Below are 18,501 nucleotides of genomic sequence, written 5' to 3'. Positions count from 1 at the left end.
CAGGTCCATCGCCCAGATTCAGTCAGTCTGAGGTGGGGCTCAAGTATGTGCTTCCAGCTTATGTTGCTATTTTCAGTCTGTGGACAACGCTTTGAGTAGTCCCAATAGAGACAGTGTGATGCATCCCTCAAAGCCTTAGTTTTGCCTTAGTTTCATCATCACGAAAAGTAGGTGATCATGTGACCTACCTCACAGGGTAACAATGAAATAAGGTGTGTAAAAGGGCCTTCTAAATCATCACAGGCTACTGATACTATTATCGATTGCTCATAATATGTAATACAGAACTCACCTGTATTCTGGCTGTCAGGGGCACCACTCCCAGAACATTCCTGCAGCTGTACGGCAGGAGAGTACGGGCTAAGTGAACATCGCTGCCCTCAGCTCGTGGGTTAGGAATTTCTCATATGGAATCCTGCCCTGAATTCAGTCCAAGGGGGGGATGCCCACCTCCCCAGTGACAGTGAGCATTATCAGCACAACTGGTTCCCCCTTCGCAGCAGCTCCACCTCCCTGCATGGGTGGTACTGCCAACGACGAGCAGAAAAAGGAGGAAGAAAGGAGCCCTGAGTCCCGGTCCCACCCTGTGGCCATCTTAGGTTCTCTTGCCACACAAGTCCTGGCTGAGCAGCCAGACTCAGTGCAGATTTTTTAATCATGCTTATTCTAGTACAGGGCTCACCAGGAGACCTGAGGGTGCCAACAAACGGCCAGTGAGAGGGACAAGGAGCTAGATCAAAGGGCCCTCAGGGCACATGTTGATCAGTCAGCCTCTGGACTCACTTATTTCTGAGCTTCAGAGGCCAATGGTGCTGGGTTTCAGGCCAGGCTCTGTCATTCATTAGCAGTAGGGACTGGTGTGAGCTGCTTTGCCTCCTTGCACTGAAGTCTCTTTCCTGTAAGGGAAGATGAATAATACCCCAATACTCGGCACACTCAGTTGATGAGAGCTTTTCTTATTATTGTTAATATTCTTTCTACACGAATTTGTTGTACATATCCTATGTGCCACACAATAGACTAGGCACTGGCCACACGGAGATAAATACAACATTGAGTCTGTGCTGAAGAAGTCTGCAGCCCAGGGCAGGAGACAGCAGTCCGGCTCAGCCCAGGTCACAGGTGCTGTTGGTAATACATGTACCAGGCACAGTACAAAGAAGGGAAGTGGCAGAGAGAAAAAGAATGGCGCTCCCTTGGAACTAGCAGCATTCTAGTTTCTCACTCCTGCTCTTCCATGTTCCCTCCTAATCCCCAGGAGGCAAATCCAGAAATCTAAGTTGAAAGGATAGCCCAAGATGATTGTCCTAGGTCAATATCCCCCAAACATCACTGATCTCCTGCCTGACTGAGCCCTTGTCGGCTGAGAGCAGCATCCCTGGGTGGTGAACTCACATCATCCGGTTAGCATCCTCTGTCCACACAAGGCATCTCATTCAGGTTTGGAAAGTTACAGGCTGACGCGGCTCTGGAGGTTTGTTTGACTTCTTTTTTTTCAACTGTTTCATTTCTTTCCTTTTAGGATCTGTGCCCTAGTTGTTCTGGGAAACTTGTGACCTCTCTGTGTTTTTAATTAGAAGATGTCATTTTTCCATAGCAACCTATCTTGATGTCCTAAATAGAGAAACTGTAAAATCAGTTTCCCTATGAAGGGCCAAGCAGTTGGAATGGGAGGTTGCCCAATGAATGCTGGTGCCCATGCCTGGTGGCTGTACCCCTGGAGAAGGTCCCCCAAGCACAGGGACCCTACCAGGGTCTCCTGCTAAAACAGATCTGTACCACAGTGTTCCCAGCTGGAACCCTCCTGGCTTGAGTCCATAGAACCAGTTCTTGATGGTTGTGTGGGAGAATTTGCACTTTCTGACTGGCATGGGAACAAACCATCTCAGCAATGAACTATGGTGTCTCCAGGGCCAATAGCCCATAGGTAATAACTTATGGAAGCCAGAAAAACATTGATGGGAAACAGTTGAAATAAGCCCAAACTCCATGGTGACTGAATTTGAACTGACCCTTTTTTCCCCAGCCCTTCATCTCCTAAAGGGGATGACTGTCTTCAGGAAATGATGAAGGAAATAAAGAAATTATGTACCACCCTTTGCGAGTCATTACTGAGGAAACAGTAGTTAAATCATTTGGCAAAAAGTGGAGGTTGCTTTCAAAAAGAATCCCCTAAATTTTGTAATTTTGGTTTTTCTTTTTTTTTAAACCATCATCCCCATTCAGTAAGGCAGACACATTCATACAAAAAAGTCATCCTGACCACAGAGATTGTGTTGATGCATTTTTAAATTAGGTGGTAAAACGATACGCTGAGTCCTTCCTCTACATTTGATCAAACTAGAAGGGCATCACGAACAACTCCAAAGCAGCCGACTCATTCAGCATGCAGCTTGTTGAAAACTCTCAAGGCTCTAGGCTCTGATAACAACACCTCCCACCTGTTGACTGCTTAGTTTTTTCAAGAAATGCTCAAATGCTTTAAATACATTCTTTACACACTCACACCAATAATAATAGCTGGAGTTTTTCCTACTTATTATATGCAAAGAACTGTTCCAACTACTTTCACATCGACCTCATTCTGCATTCACTAATGTCTTCCCCACTTGCAGATCAGGAAAACGCTCACAGGAAGGCTGGATGAGGGGTTCCAGCATAGAGATGAAAGCAGGCAGATTGGCTGCAGAGTCTGTCTGTAAACACCACTTCTTCCTACTCCATGAAAGAAAGGTTCTGGCATCGAGAAGAACATGCCTAGCACACTGCACCCCAACACCTCTCCCTGGCCGTGCCCCTGGCTAGTGATCTCCCGGTCTCACCTCGCCTGGCTCCTTCCCATCACTGGGTCTCAGGGTCCAATGCCCCTGGGTAATGCGTTCCCTGCCCCCAAGCCGAAACAGCCCTCTTCACCCACAAGGCCCAGTCACTTTGTCCCATTTAGTTCCTTTGGAGTGCCTTTCACTGCCAGAAATTGCCCTGTTTTTTTGTGTGTCTATTCTCCCCTTGACTAAAAGGTAAGCTCCATGGTGGGTGGGTGGCTTCTATGTATGTGGGTGGCTATGTATGCCTAGCACAGAATTAGGCACTCAAATATTTGTTGAATAAACAAATGGAACCTACTATCATTGAGTTTTGTCTTGAGCTCCACTTATTAAGATGACAACACAATGGTAGCAGCAACAACAGTACTAATAGATAGTAACTACAAGTGATTATTACAAATTACATATTGTGCTGAACGTCTTTCATAGGATTCCTACGAGGTAGAAACTAACATTGCCCCCATTTTACAGGATAGAAAACTGAGATTTAGAGAAGGTATGTGATGCTGGTGGCATCAGGAGGCCAAGAAACCCTCAAGAACACATGTATGAATGGCCAGTATGGTGTGAACTGGCTCTTAGCCTCTGGGGCCTCACTTTCCCTCTCTGAGGCCAGTACATGAGAGTGACAAGGCCCTGTGACTAATGTGCGGTCGGCACTCAATACATGTCTTTCCCTCCCCTATCCTTTGTTGCTACTCATCCAGTATTTATCCCCTGGAAAAGTCCTGTGTGTTTTGAATGTTTGAATTCCATGTCCTCAAATTGTCCAGATGGCTCAGTCTTTGGCCTTGTTACAGAAAGAATAGCTGGAAAGTAAGAGGAAAAAACAAAGCAGACCAGGACAAAGATTTCAAGGAAGAAAATAGAAATAGAAATCAAGTGTGTGGGAGGAGAGGATTTTGCAGGAACCCCATAGCAGGAAGAGACTAGGCTGGGGAAGAAAACGGCATCACTCAATCACTTGTTCACATTGTGGAGGACGGGATGTTTCCTTTGCTCCATTTGGAGAAGAACGCCTGGCAGGGCTCACGTCAGCCAGCTAACAACACCATGTACCTTCAGGCCATTGACCTTGAACGAACACTTTAGAGTAGATGTGGGGCCCTGGGTTCTGGTCTGGCAGAGTGCGGCCCAGTCTTACCTGGCCTGGGAGCCCTACCCAGTGGCACAGGGGCGGGGATGCGAGGGACCACCCTGGCCAGAGCAGCGGTGGCCACCATGGGTGCCCAGTGTCGGTGCCCAGCATCTGTGCCCAGCACTGTCCCCATGCCCCCGGCACTGTACTCAACTGCTTTTCAGCCCCTAGAACACCTCAGGAGCCTTTCCTAGGTCATGCAGGTGTGAAGTGAAAGGGTAACATTCGAGCTGGAATTTTGAAGGTTTACTAATTTTCCAGAATAACTGTGGTAAATGTGTAGATGGATGTTTAACTTATTTTAAATAGAGTTTTGTTTCCTACAGGGAGAGGGATTTGGAGGAAACTAAGCATCACCTATGAAGCCCTGGTCCCTCTCCCATCATGCACAGACTATTAGAAACTGAAGCTCCGCAAGGGTGGGCCAGTGGGGCTGCTGAGTGGTGCCGACATGTGAGAATCTGTGGAAGTCACCAGCAGTGATGGCACCTTCCCAAGGCCTCTGCGGCAGAGGTTTTCAGTCTGCACTTTAACCAGGTCCCCTCCTCAGGTAATCCCAGTGCACATTCAAGTTTGAGAAGTGCTGAGCTAAATAAAACATTGCCACTTCTCTGAAGCATCCCCTGAACTCTCAGGCAGAGAAATCCTCAGATGGGAGCCGCTGGCTCCTGCAGTGACTCTGCACGTGTTTCATGCCCGCTACTCAATCACACTCAGGTTTCCCACTCTGGAGAATAAAGCCAATTCTGCCCAGGTCGACATCAGTGTTTCCAAAAATTCTCCATCTGATCTCTCCCTTTACATTTACCACTATTTCTTATTCTTATTTATTTATTTATTTATTTTATTTATTTATTTTCCTTTCCTTTCTTTTTTTCTTTTTCTTTCTCTTTCTCTTTCAACAGGGTCCTGCTCTGTCTCCCAGGTAGCAGTGGCATGATTGTAGCTCGCCGCAACCTCCAACTTCAGGTTGAAGCGATCTTCTCAGCTCAGTATCCCGAGGAGCTGGGACAACAGGCACATGCCACTGCAGCCTGGTAGTTTATGACTTCAATTTAAGAAATTTAAGCATTTTTTTGGTAGGCAGAGGGTCTTGCTGCCTCACCCAGGCTGGTCTCCAACTCCTGGGCTTCAGGGATCCTTCTGGCTCTGCCTCCCAAGATGCTAGGATTACAGGCATGAGCCACCCTGTCTGGCCAGGTAATTGAAATGTCAGAACTTTGGTATCCTGATGTAAAACCCCAAATGAACATGTTTAAGGTACTAAACAGAAGGAGGCCCCACACTGACTTGGCAGCATGGAAAGTGGCTCACCCAAAAGCTGGGATATGCGCCCACCAGTAGTGCTCAATGGGATCAATGCTAGTGGCATAACAGAAAGATAGAATTTCTGGTGATGTGGGGCGTGGGGGAGAGAGGGGACGGCGAATGGGAACCTGATTATCGGAATGGTATAGAAACAAATGGTAGACAACCTTCCATTCCAATGTGTAGGAAGCTTAGTTATTTCCTGCTCCCTGCTCCCTCCCAAGCCATAGAAATTGCCCACATCAGATCCATATCTATCAACCTGGAGGAGGGGAGGAGGAAGAAATAAAGAAACAAAGAAAGAAAGAAGAAAAATGGGGGTGTGGGTGTGGGTGGGCTTCTGCCCTAACACCAGTGCTCATCCGTAATAAAAGAAGAAAGGCATGGGAAGCCCCTGTGGCTCAGTGGGTAGGACACTGGCCCCATACACCGAGGGTCACAGGTTCAAACCTGGCCCTGGCCAGCTAAAACAGCAGTGGCAACAGCAACAAAGATAGCCAGGTGTTGTGGCAGGTGCCTTTAGTCCCAGGTACTCAGGAGCTGAGGCAAGAGAATCACCTAAGCCCAAGAGCTGGAGGTTGCTGTGAGCTGTGACTCTACAGCACTCTACTTAGGGCAACAAAAAAAAAAAAAAAGAACTATTTCTTTGGTTATAAATTAACCTTAGCTTACTGTAAGCTTTTTTTTTTTTTAACTTTACCAACTCTTCCATGTTTTTAACTATTTTTTGACTCTTTCGTAACACCACAGCTAGATACGCAAACACATTACACAACTGTGGGAAAGTATCTTCTTCTTTTTATGTCCTCAGTTAGTCTAGAAGCATCTTCCTATTTCTGTTGTTGTTGTTGCTGTTGACACAGAGTTCCACCCTATGCCCTGAGCAGAGTGCAATGGAGTCACAGCTCACTGTGACCTCAGACTCGGGGCTGTGGGCGTCCCGCTGCCTCAGCCTCCGGCAGTCGCTGGGATTACAGGCGCCTGGCTAATTTTAGAGACGGGGGTCTCGTTCTTGCTCAGGCTGGTCTCCAACCTGTGAGTTCAGGGCAATCCATCCCATTTACCTCTATTTCTTTCACATGTGAGAGACATTCTCCCTCAGGCGTCCTCAAATGTTTTAAACAGGGGGCCAGTTCACTGTTCCTCAGACCATTGGAGGGCCAGACTATAGTTAAAAAAAAAAAAAAAACTATGAACAAATTCCTATGCACACTGCACATATCTTATTTTGAAGTAAAAAAACAAAATGGGAACAAATACAATTACACCGCCTCATGTGGCCCACAGGCTGCAGTTTGAGGACCCAATCTTGAGTAAGTTAAAGGGCAATTAACAGCCTAAAGGTGGAATCTTTGGAATCAGAAAAACTGGGTTTTGGTCTCGATTCTGTTCCTTTATGGCTACTTGACTGTAAGAAACTCACGCTCTATGGCCTTGGTTTTCTCATCTGTAGAATGAGGCTAGTAAGAGCAGCCACTTCTCAAGGTCAGAGTGAGGATTCAGTAAAAACGATACTACAAAGTGTTGTCCCAGTGTGAGTGCCTAGCCGCTGGCTGCTGTTACTGTCATTAAGATGGAGCCACGCCTCTGTATCCCCTGCTCAGCCATCCCAGAAACATATTTTTACTTTAGTCCTCTGTTGGTGACTCGCCAAGGGTATCTGGGAAATATTTAAGAATGAATTAATCTTCTAACAATACACACTATGACAAGAGACGTTTATTGGCTAATCCGGATGAAACACACTAATGAATTTGTATGAGTCTCAAGTGTAAAAGGTTTTTAAAAGAGTCATTTCAAATCACTGGCATTGAGCTGATTTAGGATTTTATTCCATTTTTACTTATTTTGTGCCAGTCACTGGGTGAGAGGCACTGGGCTTGCAGAGCTGAATAAGATATGGTCATCACCCTCAGGCATGACACGGGGTGGGAGGGACAGACACACGGACATGGTATTGGAAAAGCTGAGAACAGACACGTGAACATGGTATCAGAAGTGTGACGCGTCTGCAGGGTGCAGAGCTTGGAGCAAGGAGAGGGTCTAAGTCAGAACTGGGGAATAAGCAGGAAAAAGAACAGTTTTTGAAGACTGAATGAAGTTTTAAGGTTGGACAGCTGAAAAGGAAGGCAAAGCGTGTCAAGGCAGGGAAATAGATTCTACACACAGTTCATTCTGTAGCCAGTAGGTGGCCATTAAAAAGTTGAAGCAGTGAAGTGTTGGGGTCTACAGGATCCTTCCACTGACTGTGTGAAGATAGGGAAGAGGATAGACTGGCAACAGCTACAGCCCAGCAGAGGGAGAGGGAGAGGGAGAGGGAGGAAAGGGGCAGAACTGAGGGATATTTAGAAGATAAAAATCAATGAGCTGTGGTCATTTGGATACATACAAAGTTAAAAAAAGGAAGTGCTAAGGATAATTCCTGATGTGCCCAAGAGGATCCACAAGCAGCTGGGTACATGAGTGTGCAAGCACTGATCTTTGCCTACATAACTGCTATGGGCTGAATGTGTGTGTACACCCAAACTTTATACCCTGAAATCCTAAGGCTGTGGCATTGGGAGGTGGTGGGGTCATGCGGGCAGAACCTTCACTAATGAGATGAGTGTCCTTGTAAGAGAGACCACAGAGAGCTGGCTAGCCCTTTCCACCAGTAAGGTTATAGGCAGCAGACATCATCCACAAAGCAAGTGCGTCCTCAACAGACACCAAGTCTGTGGCACCTTGATCTTAGACTTCCCAGCCTCCAGACCTGGGAGCAATCAATGAGCCACCGGTCTATGGCATTTGTGATAGACCAAGACAACAGTTATCATCTCCCATGTGCCACTTCCCTTCTGCTAGATAAGCAGAGATCTATTTATTCTGTGATAAGCAGAGATCCTTTAAGTTTCAGAGGGACAGAACCATCCCCAGAGGGATGGATTATGATTAGCCTAAATCAGCAGTTCTCAACCTGTGGGTCGCAATTCACAGGAACTGTACTAAAGGGCTGCAGCATTAGGAACGTTGAGAACCACTGGCAAATGGTGCTCTCCTTATTCCTCTTGGCCACCTAGTTAAATTGTGGGCAAGCAAATCATTCGTTCTGACTAAGGAAACATCAAAGGGGCTTCCCTTGAGTGAAAAGACAAGCTACAAATTTTACCCCTTTCCTTTTCTTCTTTCCCAAAAGGTGGACGTAACTTCTGTTTCCAACATATGTCCTAGCACCAGCCTACTTGTGACCACGAGTCAAAAACATGAGAACAAAGCTAGTACACTAAGGACAGTGGAGCAGAAAGTGACAGCCTGGCCTCCAGCAGTATCTTTGAGCATCTGAATAAATGCTGGAATCTACTACCATTGAACTTCCTATTGAGTAAGGTAAAAATGTTCTGTGCGTGTAAGGCATTTGTTTTATTTAGGATAGATTACATTTGGATAATAATGTAATGGCTCAGAAACAATAGACACTTATCTTCCATTCTTGAGTGACAGAAGCCGGATGTCACAGACCTGTGTTGGTGGAAGGCTCAGGGACATAAGCCCGTGGAGGCTTTGCTCTTAACACATGGTTTCCAAGGTTACCGTGGGCTCAGAGTCACAGCTGGTCAGAAGGGGGACAAGGACAGAGATGCTCTTTGAGGAGGTTTAATGGACTAACTTCCACGTGCATTCCACTGGAGAACACTGGCTGCACCCAACTGCAAGGCAAGCTAGGAAATGTAGGCTCATCCTTTCCTAGTCCACCTTCTACAGAAGGATGGATTTTGGTAAACAGCTAGTAGTCTCTGCCATACAATTGTAAATCAACTTTTACTGTTCTTACTTGCAACTGGAATTCCTCCCTTTCCCAATGGGTCTGGAGATCAAGGAACAGATTTTGGTGGGTTATATAGAGGGTTTTATTTTTGACTCGGGTATGTACATTTTCCAAAACATGTCATATAGGATAGGCAAAGCCAAGTGAGTGAATGACATCGCCTAGGAGGAATGCAGGGAGTGAGAAGAGGCACAGAGATAGAGCTTCTGAATCGTTCACTGAACCAACTAATCCAGAGTAATTCCTCCTTACTGTCTGCAAAAAGAACAATTCAGACATGTTAATGGCCTAGGGGTACTTCCATTAGGTTGAGTAGACTCATGAGTCAGATGTAAGAACAAGTTTACAGACCTGTGATTTTCAACTGGTGTGCCACAAAAATTTTTAAAGATCACTAATTAAATTATTTTCAAAAGAAGTTCAAAGCACAGTAAATATATGCTTTTTATTTTTACTCTTTTTAAAAATCAACATAATGTAAGTGTGCCACAGAAGTTTAACTATAGGTTCAAGTGTGCAATGAGATGAAAAAGGTTGAAAAACACTGCTCTAGACCATGGTTGCCCACATAGTTTTGTTTTGGGGGACTTATGGATATTGAATGCAAACAGGACTGTCTTTGTCTCTGTTTTCTTTCCATAAGGCAGTACCTATGACAAACTGCTGACAAAAGTCCTGATTGAAGTGCATTCAACTTCCTTCTTCCCCTGGTGGACACCCGGCAACCTGGGCCTGAGACACCGTGGGAAATGCTCTGGGGGCCACTTTCTTCTTTCCCCTCTTTCTCTTCCTCTCACTCCTGGAACTTCAGACTTGGAGACTCGGATTTTCTGGATTTAACTGTATAAAACTATAGTAAACACAACAATAAAGGCCTTCTCTGGGACTTCCTGAGATCTGGGTTTTCTTGAAAGGATGCCCCCACTGGGCTGTGGTCTTTCCTGATAGTGTTAGCCATTCTAAGGGGTACACGTTGATGACCCCTAGGTCTGAATGGGCTACTTTGCCTATATAGTGAGGTGTCCTGAATCTCACTGGCTAATGGGGTCCTGCAGCACCCTCCCACACTCAACTGTGGCTGGTCTGGAAACTCAGGGATATGGGCCGTACTTAGCTAAAGCCTTACCTACTTATAATTAAAGTAGATTGTACAAGGGCAGAGACCATGTTATATACATTTCATGGCACTCCCTCGCTCCTTGCCTTACTCTGCTATATGAAGGTGATAACTAACAGGGATGAAGTTTTTACTCTAAGCCAAGTGTCATGCCATATGTTTCATTTACTTCCCACAAAGACTTTATCAGGTAGGTAGTAGTATTTTCATCATTTTACAGATGATGAAAGTGAGGCTAACAAGGATGAGTGGCCATGCAAGTAACAGTTCAAAAATGATCAAGCCACGATCCAAGGCCAGTCATCTGACCCTTCACTGGGTCAGTAACCTCTACCCTGGACCACCTTCCGTTAATCCTTCTTGTAAGGATTGAAATTCTATGTCAAACAAAAGTAAGTGGCTGTCATCATGATGTCATGCTCCTTTTTAAACAAGTGGAGGTTTTCTTAGAAGATTGCAAAGGAGCCCTTCTGTTAGGTGGGCCATCTTGCTTCTCATGCAATGATGAGAAGGCTAGGCAAAGATGATTCCTCTGTGAGTAGAGATTTTGTGACATGGTAACAATTAAGGTCTTGGTGAACAGGCAATTTCTGGGGTGCTGGCCCAGGGAAACAGAAAGTCCCAACAGTCAACTTCCAGGCCTGCTAAGGCTTCACTGATAATATGTATAGGCGTCCCTTGGATAGCAACATTAAATTGAATAATTAATTGTTATTCTGATCATTTTGCCTTATCAAATCTCACTTTGTCCAGTAGAAAAGTAATATAAAACTTGGAAAATATAGCAAAGTAAAAACAGGAAAACCAACATACTTTCACTGCCCCAAAACATCCCACTGACATTTTTGTATTCTAATTGAGATTTTATTCATTTTTTTATTTGTTTGCTTTGTTGATAGCATGAGAGACCTTCAAATTCCCATGTACCTGAGTCATCCAAATTTCTAAATCTGGTTGGCTCTTTGCCCTACAGTCCCAAGGGTGCCATAAGATAGATCCTGGCAGGGCAGCAGCCAGAGGGGCCACTCTGGACAGGGTGACAGAGGGCCTGATAGCTCAGGGAAAAGCACTCAATGTGAGCCAGTATTCTGCACAAGGGTCGACCCAGTCCAGAAGGAAGTTTTCCTGGGCTCAGTTCCCACCCTCGTGGTCACATCACGGTGACACAGCAGGAAGCAGGCCCTCCCGAGAGCCCAGGTCTCTCACAGGAAAGTGTTGTCAGAGTTTCCCGCATGAGCCGGGTCCGTGCACATGGGGCTAGCAGCAGCATTCCACCCTGCAGGATTTATTCACAGGCTGGAATGCCTGCCCCGGCTGGCCAGCTGGGCTGTGGCGCTTCCTCCTCTTGGTCCTGATGCCTGCAGCGATGCCTGCAGCGGGGCCATCAATCAGCTCTGCTCTCTGATTTCCCTGAGAGATTTCCAGTGGCTTGCCCCCAAAGCAGGCAGCGTGAGATACCTCCTTTCAGATGTCATTTATTAAAAAAATGATTGACCAGAGGAAATTTATTTCCCAGTTGAAAAAAAAAAAAGCATGCTAAGCCTTGGGCATCGTCTTCCTTTGGCCTGATGTTCTGCAATGGCCACTGAGAGGAAGGGAAGATTACCAGTGCTCATCTTCCTCCCCGATGGGACGGTGCTCATCTTCCTCCCCGATGGGACGGTGCTCATCTTCCTCCCCGATGGGACGGTGCTCATCTTCCTCCCCGATGGGATGGTGCTCATCTTCCTCCCCAATGGGGCTGTGCTCCCAGTCAGGGCAATGGAGGGCCACACTAGGTGCTGGAGCCTGTACAGTTTCCCTCACTTGACTCGTGTCAATTACAGGGTAAACCCTAGAGGCCGTGCCCCCGTGTTCGGTGGTCATTCTGCCTGAGCAAAGGGACAGGAGCCCCAGAACCCTCACGGCTACTGCAGGTTTGCTTGAAGGTCCAGGTCCAGCACTTGGCCTTAAACAAACCATCTTTCCTTGTGGGGACTCAGCTTCCTCAAAAATTTATCCTCTTTATTTACAGTGGTCAGTAATGACAGTTTTATACATTTATTAGCTGATAGTCTTTATAGTTTTCAGTCTAAGAGCAATTGATGTTCACAGTCATGATTCTTCAGCCTGCTGGATGCTGAAACACGGCATGAGCTGCCTGCGTTCTCAGGGCTGTGTGTACCTTGTTGATTAGACTTTGAAACCTGGGGATCCGTGGGCCTCGTTTATGGAGACTCCAGTGAGCAGAACCGTGGACTGCCACAATTAGACATGGGGTGTTAACTAAATTCCTTGTCCTTTATTTTGAGAAGGATGCCATGAAATGTATTAGAAGAGCAGTGGCAGGGCTGACGTGACACGCACAGGAACATGAGCCTTCCATTTTTCTGCCTGACAAACACACACAGCTTCTGTTGCTCAGAAAGTCTCCAGCCAGGTCCTCTTGCTGCAGCCCTTGTCCAGCAGTAGCCCCCGTCCAGCTGTCCCATGCATGGCCTGGCCCTTTAATGTTCTACTTCCTCTACTTCAACACATGCAGCGCTGCTCAATGTGCCACTCCATGCGGTGCACATGTGTGTGTTATAACAGGGCCGTGTCTTAGCCACTTGGTGGGAAGGTGGGTCAGATTACAATTCAAATAATACATGAAGATAAACATGATCTGGGGGGACAGCCTGTGTCTCCATAGACCTAGGACATGAGGCCGAGTGTGCTGTTTCATTCTTACTCTGACAGAATATTAAATGGGACTTCACTTATTTTCTCAGAGTTACACCTGAGCATCATCCCGAGGTGGCAAATAACTCCACTTTTTAAAGCAGCTTCTAGACTATTCATGTAGGATTTCTTAAGAGGTGGCTCCACGCCAGTTCTGTGGCCCTTGTCCCCTCACTCACCTCCACCCCTGGAGCTTGATCAAAGATTCCGAGGAGTGACTTGTCAGTGTCCTGTCCTTCCCCTCACCTCAGGATGGTTGGGGGAAAAGTTCCTGTCAGTAAAGAGACCCTGCCACCCAGGGACTGCCGGCAGAGCACAGCAGAGCAGGTTAGAAGAGTTCTTGGGAGAATCTGACTGTGTTCTTTTGAATTTGGAGAGCAAAGACATCAGTGCCTGAATCTTTCTAAGAAATTCTAAAGGAGAGAAGTTGAGTCCTTTCTAAAGGAGTCAAAAGTGGCCACGGTGCGGCACTGTGCAAGCAGCTATTTCTCCAGGGACAGAGCATGGGGGTATCCTTTGAGGGCTGGTGCAGGAACCATGGAAGACAGTTGCTCTCAGCCTGTCTTGAGAGAGGCCTTCCCAGAGGTCTGTTCAGCTGGAGCAAATTAACCCCAGCACAAACCGCTCAGCATGGGCAGTGTCCTGCTGGGGACACAGTCTGTTGGTCAGAGACTGCATGACCTATGTTATGAAATGTTTGCAGTGTCTGTGGTTCCTACCAGAGCAGGGTCTTAGTAGAACCCACAATAGAGGGAAAGTTCTGGCATCGGGCACCTGCCAGACAGAGGGCTTTCCCATGCGATTCCACCAGCTCCAGCCCACAATGTGACACTTGCTGTTTTCCTTTAATTTCCCGTCTCCTGAGCCCAACTATGGAGGGAAAGAAGCAACAGACAGAGAGCTCAAGCAGAGACAGCGCAAAGCAGAGAGGAAGGCCAAGTCAGATTGCCAAGCTGGGGTCAGGCCTGACGGGGCAGAAAGGAAAGGAATCCTTTGAAGTGGGTAAGAAGTGGCAGTCGCAGTTTAGTTTGGATTTAATCCCTGAAAATGAGGAATGTCCACACATAAAACTCATCTGAAAAGCACCAGGATCTGCCTTTGACTTCAGCCAGTGTGTGGAGAGGGGATTGACAAGGATGTTTCAGGGTAGTCACGAGAAAAGCTTGTTTCTGATTCAACCTCTTCAGTAAATTGGTCACATCACAATTTTGGAATCAGACTTCTAATTCTGGGAAGATAGAGTAGATATATTTTTCTCTATTCCTCTTGCTAGGTCCAACTCAAATTCCTGGATATTGTGGATGAAACCACACACAGACACACATACCCCAGACCCTGAAAGGTGGAGAGCAGAGGCAGACTGGCTGGGGATCTCAGGTCCTAAAGATGACACCAGTGAGCTTCCTGGGTTCTTCCTGCCGCACATGTTCTAGACTGCACCCTGGAGAAGCATCAGAGGGGGACACCAGCAGTGCAGACACAAAGACCACCAACAAAGCCCCCTCTCTCTAGTGCCAGGAAGGGAGCAGGTTAGCAACATAAAAGGAAACTTTCAGACAGAAACTGCCCTACTTCAATCCAAAATTGAAGAAAAATCTGTGGTCCCCACCTCCACCCGCAGCAGCAAAGGTCAAGTGTCGAGCCTAAAGCTCTATCTTCTCTAGACTGTAACGAGGTGCTCCAACTTCACCCCACATGCTGTTGGGGTGGTGCCTGAGAAGGCTGAGTGGGGAGCTGGGACTTTCATCTCTACCTATTACATTACAAAAGATGGAAAGTCTCCAATAAATAATCTGAGTTTCCAGGTCAAGAACCTAGAAAGAGAAAAGCAAAATAACCCAAAGAAAGTGAAACCCAAAGGAAATAATAATAAAAACAGAAATCAGTGAAATTGAAAACAGAAAAAAACCCAGATAATCGATAAAGCAAACAGCTAGCCTACAAGAAGATCAATAAAATTGGCAAACCTCTAGCAGAACTGACAAGGAAAAAAAAAGAAGACACAGACTACTAATATCAAGAATAAAGAAGTTATCATTATAGTCCCTGCACACATCAAAAGGATAGCAAAGGAATATTACAAACATCGGCAGATATAAGAACTTGGGTGAGATGGCTCAATTCATCAAACAGTACAAACTACAAAAAGCCACTCAACGTGAAATAGATAACTTTTAAAAATATCTAATTTATAATTCAAAATCTTACAAATACAGGAATCTCCAGACTCATGTGGCTTTACCAGAGAATTCTACCAAGTGTTTAAAAAAGAACCATTTAATAATACCATTCTACAAAATATCTTCTAGAAAATAGAAGAGGAAACACTTCCTGATTTGTTTTATAAAGTTTATGTTACCATGATGTTAAAATCATCCATTGATAGTACAAAAAAGGAAAACTACAAATCAATATATCTCATTAATTTAAGAGGCAAAATCTCAGAACACTAACAAATAGAATTCATCATTATATAGAATTATACTCCATGACCAAGTGGAGTTTTTTCTGAGTGGGGATACAAGGCTAAAGAAGAAAAATGACATGAGCATCTGTTTGATGGGAAAAGCATTTGACAATACTCAACATTAATTCATGATAAAAACTTTGAGAAAACTAGAAATCTATAGTTAACATTATGCTTAATGATAAAAGACTGCATGGTTTATCTAAGATCAAGAACAAGGCAAGGTTACCCTCTCTTCGCTACTCTAATGCAATATGTTGCTGAAAGTTCTAGCCACTGAAATAGGGAAAGAAAAAGAAAAAGAGAAAGAAAGAAGGAAATAGAGAAAGAGAGAGAGAGAGGGAGGGAGGGAAGAAAAGAAAAAAGAAATAAAGACAGGCAATCAGAAAGAAAGAAATAAAACTGTCCCTTTTTGCAGATAATATGATTGTCTATGTGGAAAATCTTAAGGAATCAACAGAAGAAACTTCCTAGAAGCAGTCAGCATGTTCAGTAAGGTCATAGGTTACAAGATAAATGTTAAAAAAAATTAACTGTATTTCTACATGCTAGCAATGAACATGTGGATACTGAAATTAAAAATACAATACCATTTACAGCCACTCAAGAAAATTAAATACTTAGGTGTAAGTTTCACAAAACGTGCACTGGACTTGTGTTCTGAAAACTACAAAACATTGATGAAAGAAAAGAAACTCTACACGGAGGGGCCTACACGCCATGTTCAGGGGTCAGTGAAGAGGTCAGGTCTCTCTAAGGGGTGTCCAACCTTTTTTCTTCTCTGCTGTACATTGGAAGAAGAATTGTCTTGGGCCACACATTAAATACACAAACACTAACAAAAGCTGATGAGCAGAAAAAAGGTCTGTTCATACTTTTTGTGATGTCCACCCCTGCAAATAAGCAAAAAAAGTCCTGAGATTATCCACATGCAGCCTGGTTGGACATCAGGTTGGACACCCCTCACTTTAATGTAATTTCTATCAAATTCCCTACCAGAATTGTTATAGCTAATATATATTATTATGGAATTTATATTAAAATTCAAAAGAACTGGGACAGTTAAAACGACATCCCAGTTTCATGATTTATTACATAGCCGGAGTTAGCAAAACTATGTGGTGTGGTGGATGGTTAGGCATGTCGATTAATGGAAGAGAAAAGAAAACCCAGAGATAGCCCCATGCGAACACACCAAATAGATTTTTGAAGTTGCAAAAACAATCCAATAAAGAAAAGTTAGTCTTTTAAACAAACAATGCTAGAGCAATAATCACCCCTATGGAAAATAATGAACCTTGATTTAAGTTTCACAACTTATACAAAAATAAATTCAAAATGGAACAAAGACTTAAATATAAAATATAAACCATAAAACTGTCAGGGAAGAAAAGGGCAAAAATCTCTGGGAGCTGGGGCTAGACCAAGTTCTTAAACTTGACATGAAAAGCACCATCCATAAAAGAAAAAATTGGTAAGATGGGTTTTATTAAAATTAAAAACGTGTGCCCTGCAAAGTTTTCTCTCTCCCATAAGAGAATGAGAGATGAGTTACAGATTGGGAGGGAACATTTGCAAACCACATAGCCAACAAAAGACTAGTACCTGGAATATATATAGAATTCTCAAAATTCAATGGTAAAAAACAATCCAATTACAAAATGGACAAAAGCAGTGAACAGGTCTTTTCCTGAAGAGGACCTATGCAGGACAAATAAACACAGGAAAAGTTGTTCAACATCATTACTCATTAGGGAAATGCAAATGACAGCCACAACGAGATATCACTATTTACTTATCAGAATGGCTAAAATGAAAAAATAGTGACAACATTAAATGATGGCAAGGATATGTAGAAACCAGCTCACTTATACATTGCTGGTGAATATGTTAAAACGGCAGTCATGCTGGAAAATAGTTTGGCAGTTTCTTAAAAAACTGAATATGCAGCTACCACACACCCCAGGCCTTACAATCTGGACATTTTCTACACAGAAAGGAAAACTTACTTTCACACAAAACCCTGCCTACAAATCTTCTGAGAAACTTTATTATAGTCAAAAACTGGAAACAACACAAAGGTCTTTCAACAAATTAATGGTCATACTATGTACATCATACTGAGTAATAAAAAAGAAATGGATTATTGAAGCATACAGCTGGATGTATCTCCAGAGAACTTAGCTGAGTAAAAAATACCAAAACCAAAAGGTTAATACCATGTGGTTTCATTTCTATAACATTTTCAAAATGACAAATTATGACATTGGGGAATAGATGAGGGATTTCAGGAGTTAAGGAGGAGGTGGGGGCAGCAGAAACGTTAGGGTTAGGGTTAGGGTTGGGTCAGGGTTAGGATTTCTTCGTCACACCATGAGCAAGACTACATGTGTATAAAATGGCAACCTGGGGGATCCCTGAGGGGATGGAAATATTCAGTATCCTGAGTGTATCAATGTCATCATCCTGGTTGTCATATTTACAGTAATTTTCCAGTATGTCACCATTGGGGAAATCTTAGTGAAGTGTATATTGTCTCTGCCTGTATTATTTCCTGCTACTGTGTGCTAATCTAAAATTATCTCTGTATAAAATGTTCATTTTAACAAATCTTGGAATCTCAGAACTGAAACAGCTCTCTTTGGGAGGTACATGAAAGACAACCATGGTGTTATTAATGAGAGGTTCTAGACTAGGCCCTGGCAGGGGCCTCATCTTGGTATGCCCACAGCACTCCGCGTCTACTCTGTCACTGCGTTTATCTCATTTTTCTACCATTAGCAATTTTCACGTCTGCCTTCTCCCCTGAACCATGTCTTTTAAAGTGCATGGACTGAGTCTCAATCATCTTACACTTAGCATGTGACCATTCGTTTGCCACACAGCAGGTACCCAACAAATGTTTGTTGCATGAGCAGTGAGTGCCTATGTGGCAGTACCAGGGAGCAGATTTTTGGCTGGGACTGATTTGTGGGCTGGTGTAGAGGATATCTAAGAACAAAGACCAGACTGATGAAAATGGAGCCAGCTACACTTAGCTACTGCAAAATCCTTGTCAGAGAATAAAGAACTCTGATACATCAAATTGTGTTAACTGCAAAGGCAGGCTGTGAAGTGGGCAAAGATTCTTTCTGTGGTCTC

Source organism: Nycticebus coucang, chromosome 5, assembly GCF_027406575.1.
Source record: "Nycticebus coucang isolate mNycCou1 chromosome 5, mNycCou1.pri, whole genome shotgun sequence".
NCBI lineage: Eukaryota > Metazoa > Chordata > Mammalia > Primates > Lorisidae > Nycticebus > Nycticebus coucang.
Note: the sequence above shows the minus strand (reverse complement) of the source record.